The following is a 6699-nucleotide window of genomic DNA, read 5'->3' on the forward strand; positions in this document are numbered from 1 at the left end:
ATTGTTCCAAAGTACAAGCTGAGCTGTATTTACTTCTGGGAAATAATATCCATCTCCCTCTGCAGACCTTTGGGCTATTTCCAATAGCCTCTTGGGTCATCTGAAAGAACTGGCATTGGTCATCATTAAAGTTCATCTCTGATTACCTGGGGTTCTGTTATGATAGCTGAGTTTGAGCCTGAAGCAGAAAGTGACATATCTGTTGAGTGGAGAGAAATGTAATGACTATAGTTGCCACATGGCATCAAAATACACCAGTGGGTTCCATTTTATCTTTGTCAGGGAAGGGTAACGTCATGTCATTTAAAGGTAAAGATATGGAAAACAACAAAATCTTTTGGTCACTCACTTTAAAATATGCTCGAATCATCTGATAGATTATTTTATGTTCACCATTACTAGGAGTTTATAGCCTTTCTGATGTTATGTACTATGTGGTGAAACATATAGACCCTACCTCAGAACATATATGTGTATGTATATGTATACACATTATACATAAACATATACACATTTATACACACATGCATATATATACAAATAAAGTTGTGAACAGTATAATAGTTCATAGTAATACATAAGAATATACTATCACTTTCCTTTCTTTGTGATATTGTTGTGATGCATTTTGGTTCAACATGTTATAAATTCTATATCACATTATTTTGTGTACATCAGTCAACAAATTTTAAAAAAATTTAAATGTAAAAATGTGAAACATGGGCTGGTGAGATGGCTCAGTGGTCTAAAGCACCTACTTAGAACAAGCTTAGCAAAGCACAGGGACCACGGTTCAATCCCCCAGCACCACATGCCAGCCAGCTCCGCCCCCTGGTGGGCTGAGCTGGCCACACACACACACACACACACACACACAGACAAATAAAAAAAATTTAAAAAAATCTAAAAATAAAAAAATGTGAAACATGTCTTATATTGAGACATGTATTTAGTATTCTAATACTATTTGTGTAAACTCACATTTCAATCTGTTATTTGAATCAATGTAAAGAATATTTAGTAAGAATTTTGATACTGTAATCTGTCATATATCTTCTCAGCTTATGTTTGTTTGAAAATGTCTCCATTTTACCTTCATTTAAAATAATTTAGAGGGCCGAGGAGATTACCTCAGTAGAATAAGTGCCTGCCTGGCAAGTGCAAGGTACTGAATTTGATCCCTGGTACCACCAAAAAAATTAATAATACAAATAAATAAATAAATAAAATTATTTGGATAGGACTGGCCAAATAGATCAGTTGATTAAAGCGCCTGCAAGCAGGGACCAGAGTTCGATCCCTGGGCCTGCCATGCTGGTCCTACCGCCGGGGCATGCTGAGACAGCAATCGAGACTGGGCGGTGGTGTGGGCCTGTAATCCCAGCTCTTGGGAGGCTGTAAACAGGCGGATCAATACGAGTCCGATCTAGTAGTGAGACCCTGAACACTCTGTAGGCGCTTCCCTAAAATACAAAAAATAAAATAAAATAAATTAATTTGGATAATACAGAATTCTTGGTTGAGTGTTTTCCTTTCTTTCAGTACATTAAAAATGTCTTCCCATTGTCTTCTGGCCTGCATTATTTCTGATGAGAAGGCAGTAAATATCCTTATCACTGATTTGCAGTAACTTGACTACAGTGAGCCAAGATTTTTTTTTAAGCAGGGAAGAGCACGAATGCAGTCCCCACTCCCACAAATCTTGCAGTCGAGTCTCCCGCATTTGGGGAACTCGCAGGGGTCAGCACATCCGGAGAGCAATGGATAAACCTCTCCCTGGGAAAACCACCTTCGTGATCATGCTGTCTCCCATGCCAGGTAAGTATAAGCCAAGATGATTTTGCTCAGGTACTTGGATCTGTGGATTGATACTTTTAAAAATGTGGACTTTGGGGGCCTTATTTTTAAAATTTTTGTTTTTAACTTATTATAGGGTCACAGGAAACTGCAAAGGCAGTAAAAACCGGTCCCATGTCTTTCACCCAGTTACTGCCAATGTTTGAATCTTATATAAATATAACACAACACTAAAACCAGGAAATGGTCATTGGTGTAATGTATATGTATAATGCAAGTCATTTTACTGCAGGTATAGACTTATGTGATCGCCACTACAGTCGATACAGTCAATTTTCAGAACACTTCTATCACCACGATGATCTTACTTGTATAAGCTAAAACCTTATACACACTTATCATCCACTTAATACTCCCTAACTCCTTGCACCACTAAAGTGTTTTAGCTCTATAATGAAAATGCTATATAAGTGTAATTATACAGTGTATGACCTTAAGAAATGGTGTTTTTTCATTCAGCACAATGCCCTTGAGATTCACCTAAGTTGTTGTATATTCCAATAGTTAATGTTTTTATTGCCAAGTAATATTCCACAGTAACAATGTAGCACAGTTTAACTTGCTAAGAAGCGTATCAATTGTTTTCATTGTTTTAAATTTTTTAATGTATTTGGTACAGGGTCTGCAAGGTCTACAGGGTCTCACTATGTAGACTGGACTCCTAGTGATTCTCCTGTTTTCAGCCTCCCAAGTGCTGGGATTATAGGCACGGATCACCATGCCCAGTCTCAATCGCTGTCTCAGTGCGCCCTGGGGGAGGGGCCCACAAGGCACACCTGGGATCAAAACCTGGCCACTGCGTTCTGCCTAAGCAGGTGCTTCAGTCTGCTGAGCTATCTGGCTGGCCCTGTTTTCATTGCAATAATGTACTATGAGTATTCATATACGGGCTTCTGTGTGACTGTAACTTTTTTCTGTAATTAATGCTCAAGAAATAAACTTCTTTGTTACTTAGTAGTTAAGTGTTTAGTTTTTTAATAATCTGCCAAACTACCAAAGTGACTGTGCACTTATCATTTCTACAAGCAATGGATCAGTGATCCAGCTTGTGTGCATCCTTACAAAATTTTGACATGCTCACTATTTTCTAGTTTACTCATTATGAAAGATATGTATCAAAATTTCATTGCGCTAATTTTCTTTTTCATTTTTATTAGTACACACTGGCAGTACATAATGATCACAGTCCTCATGGGGAATTGGTGCATGTATACCACATATTTTAATTATGTTTTTCTATCCATGTTCCCCCCCTTCCTTTTTCTCCCTCCCTCCATCTCTTGGTCCTCTTCCTTTTTGCAAAAGATCAATCTCTCCTTTTCCTGTTATATGTTTTTATCTTGCTGTTTACTTATATCTTCGGTGTCTCATGTAAGAACCACTGCATGATATTTAATCTGGTTTGTCTGATGTACTTCACTTCATGAAAAAATATTTCCAATAAGTGCAAATTATTATTATTATTATTTTGTATTTTAGGGAAGGGTCTACAGGGTGTTCAGGGTCTCACTACTAGAGTGGACCCATAGTGATCCACCTGTTTACAGCCTCCCAAAAGCTGGGATTACAGGCATACACCACCATACCCAGTTTCAATTGCTGTCCCAGTGTGCCCCCGGGGAAGGGCCAGTAAGGCAGGTCCAGGGATCAAACCCCCAGCCCCTGTGCCTGCTTGTAGGCACCTTAATCCACTGAGCTATTTGGCCAGCTCAGTAAGTGCAAATTAAAACACTGAAATTCCATCTTCTTTCCAAAAGAATGGCTATCATGAAGAATCAAATAACAAGTGCTGGTGAGGCTGTGGGGAAAAACAAATGCTTCTGCATTGTTGGTAGGAATATAAACTAGTATCACCACTCTGAAAATAAGAATGGCTATTCGTAAAAAGAAAACTAAGATAGGAATTCTATTTGACCCAAACATTCTTTTTCTAGGTTTCTTTCCCAAAGAGTTAAAGACATCCTATTACAGTGATGCATGTATACCATGCTTATAATAGCAGTACAACACAGAATAGCTAAGTCTTGGAAATGGCCTATAGCTCCATCAATAGATAAACAGATAAAGAAATTTCTACACTATTAACTTGTGTTGCTGAAGAGCAAATGATTTGAGTACCTTATCATTTAATTACTCATCATCTGCACATCCTCTTCAGTGAAATGCCTGTTCATGTCTTGCCCATTTTCTAATTGGATTGTTTGATTTTTCTTAATGTTGGTTTTTTAAGCTTGTTTATGAATTCTGGACACAAGTCCTTTATTAGTTATTTGGATTGTAAATACTTTGTTCAATCCTATAATTTGTTTCCTCATCCTTTTGATGAGGTCTTTCACAGAACAGAACATTTTAGTTTTTTTTTTCTTTTATTTATGTGTGTGCGTGCGTGTGTGTGTGTGTGTGTCCAGCTCAGACCTCCAGGGGGCGGGGCTGGCTGGCATGTGGTGCTGGGGGATTGAACCATGGTCCCTGTGCTTTGCTAAGCTTGTTCTAAGTAGGTGCTTTAGACCACTGAGCCATCTCACCAGCCCCAAAATTTTAGTTTTGATGCAGATCAGTTTATCATTTTTCTCTTTTGTGAATAACCTTTGGAAGTCTTCCACTAACACAAGGTCCTTAGGACTTCTTTAATGTTTTAGAAGTGTATGGTTTTTAGATTTAGGTTTATATCCATGCACCATTTTGAGTTGATTTTTGTATAATGTATAAGGTTGGGATCAAATTTCATGCTTTACCCTGTGAATGTACAATTCCTCTAGCACCCTGTTATAGTAAATACTCTACCTCTGTAGAATTATATTTGTACATGTTTCAGGGAGCATGTCAGCATCTTGCTTTGGGCCTATTTCTAGGTACCACATACTATTTCTAGCAGTACATTGTCACGATTATTATAACTGTATGGAAAGTATTTTATTGGGTAGAGGAATTCTCACTATTTTACTCTTCTACGGAAAAACTGTAATAAAGATTCTAAGGACCTAAGCTTTTTTTTTTTGTATTTAGTACAGTGTCTACAGGGTGTTCAGGGTCTCACTACATAGATCGGGCTCACAGTGATTCTCCTGTTTTCACCTTCCCAAGTACTGGGATTACAGGTGCCGACCACCCTGCCCAGTCTCAATTACCCATCTGAGCATGCCTAGAGTGTGGGGGCAGGGACGGCACGGCAAGCTGGGAATACAACCCAGCTACTGCACTATGCTTAAGTAGGCGCTTTAGTCCGCTGCCCTATTTGGCCAGCTCTTCTTTTTCTTTTTTGTAATTAAATTTGTTAAAATTTATATATGTATAGTGATTACAGTCATCATAGGGAATTTGTACCTATACATGATATATCTTAATTCCTCTTTTATTACCATTCACCTCTCCTCTCTTCAACCCCTTTTCCTCTCCTTATTTACATAGCTTTGTTTATATTTTATCCTTTATTGCTCATATTTTTCCTTTGTCTTCCATCCCGTGATTCACCATTCCCTTTGATCAATTACTTCCTATTTCACAATGTCTATCATGCATTTTGGTTATTTGCACTTGTATCATCTCATGCAAGACAGATGTGTGTAATTTATTTCACTGAAGAGTATAGTCTCAAGGTCCATTCATTTAGCTATAAATGTCTCAAATTTATCCTTTGTTATGGCTGAGTAATACTCCATCGAATTAAAAAAAAACACGTTTTTGGGGCCTGGGGAGATAGCTTAGTAGAATAAATGCAGGGTTCTGAGTTCAATTCCAGGTTCCATAAAACAAAACATTTTTCAATCATTTGTCAGTTATTGGGTATTTGGGTCATTTTCAAATTTAGCTCTCATAATTTGTGCTGGTACAAATATTGATGCATAAATATTGGTATTTGTGGTATGGTGCTTTTAATTCTTTTGACAAGATACCAAAAAGGGGAATATGTTGGTCAAAGGGATCCTGTAGATCAAATTTTCTGAGGAATCTCCACACTGATTTCCGTAATGCTCATACCAGTGCACATTCTCAGCAAAAGTTCCTTCTTTCTTCACAGTGCCCCTAGGATTAGTTATCAGCTTGTTTGTTGATCATAGCTGTTCTTTCTTGGGTGAAGTGGAATCTGAGAGTTATTTAATCTGGAACTCTCAGATGATCAGTAACTTGTTTATCATTCATACTTCTGAGAAGTGCATGTTCATTTCAGATGCCCATTTTTGAACTGAGTTTTTAAATTTGGGAGATATGATGTTTTTTCACTTGTTTATGTGTTCTAGATATTATTCCTTTTTCTGAAGAACAGTAGGCTAAAACTTTTTCCCAGTCTGTGCACTGTCTTTCACTCCACTGGTAATTTCTTTTGCTGTGTAAAGGCTTTTTAAGAAGATAAAATCCAATTTGTTGATTCTTTGTAATATTTCTTACACAGTTGAAGGTTTGTTCATGAAGTCTTTGCCTATGAATATAGCTTCCAGGGTTCTACTTCCAGGAGATAGTGTTTATGTTTAATATTTAGATCTTCAATTTATTTTGATTTTCATTTAGCATTGATGATATACATGGGTCTAGTTTTATTTTTGTCATGTGGAAAGCAAATTTTTCTAGGACCATTTATTAAAGAGGTTTTCTTCCACTAAGCATATTAGCCCTTTTGTCAAGCATAAGGTGATCGAGTGTGTTTGAAGTTCTTATTCTAATCCATTACGTTCAACCTCAGCTCCTTTTTTTTGCCAGTACCATATTATTTTTTTTATCACAGTAGCTATGTAGCATAACTTAAAGTCAGGGATTGGGATAGATGCTAACTTGTCTTTCTTTCCCAGATTTGCCTTGGCTATTCTAGGTCTGTTCTGATTCCAAATATATTATAGGAATATTTTC

At 37.2% G+C, this 6699-nt stretch overlaps 1 non-coding gene across 1 annotated transcript; it reads right to left on the reverse strand.

Moving 5' to 3' along the window:
• Positions 1-1663: 1663 nt before the first annotated feature.
• LOC111812051 lies at positions 1664-1826 on the reverse strand. The gene has a single exon (XR_002817648.1). It is a non-coding gene; the product is annotated as a U1 spliceosomal RNA (small nuclear RNA).
• Between the last annotated feature and the right edge of the window lie 4873 nt (positions 1827-6699).

The sequence above is a fragment of the Octodon degus genome, unplaced genomic scaffold, assembly GCF_000260255.1.
Source record: "Octodon degus isolate 3935 unplaced genomic scaffold, OctDeg1.0 scaffold00110, whole genome shotgun sequence".
Lineage (NCBI taxonomy): Eukaryota > Metazoa > Chordata > Mammalia > Rodentia > Octodontidae > Octodon > Octodon degus.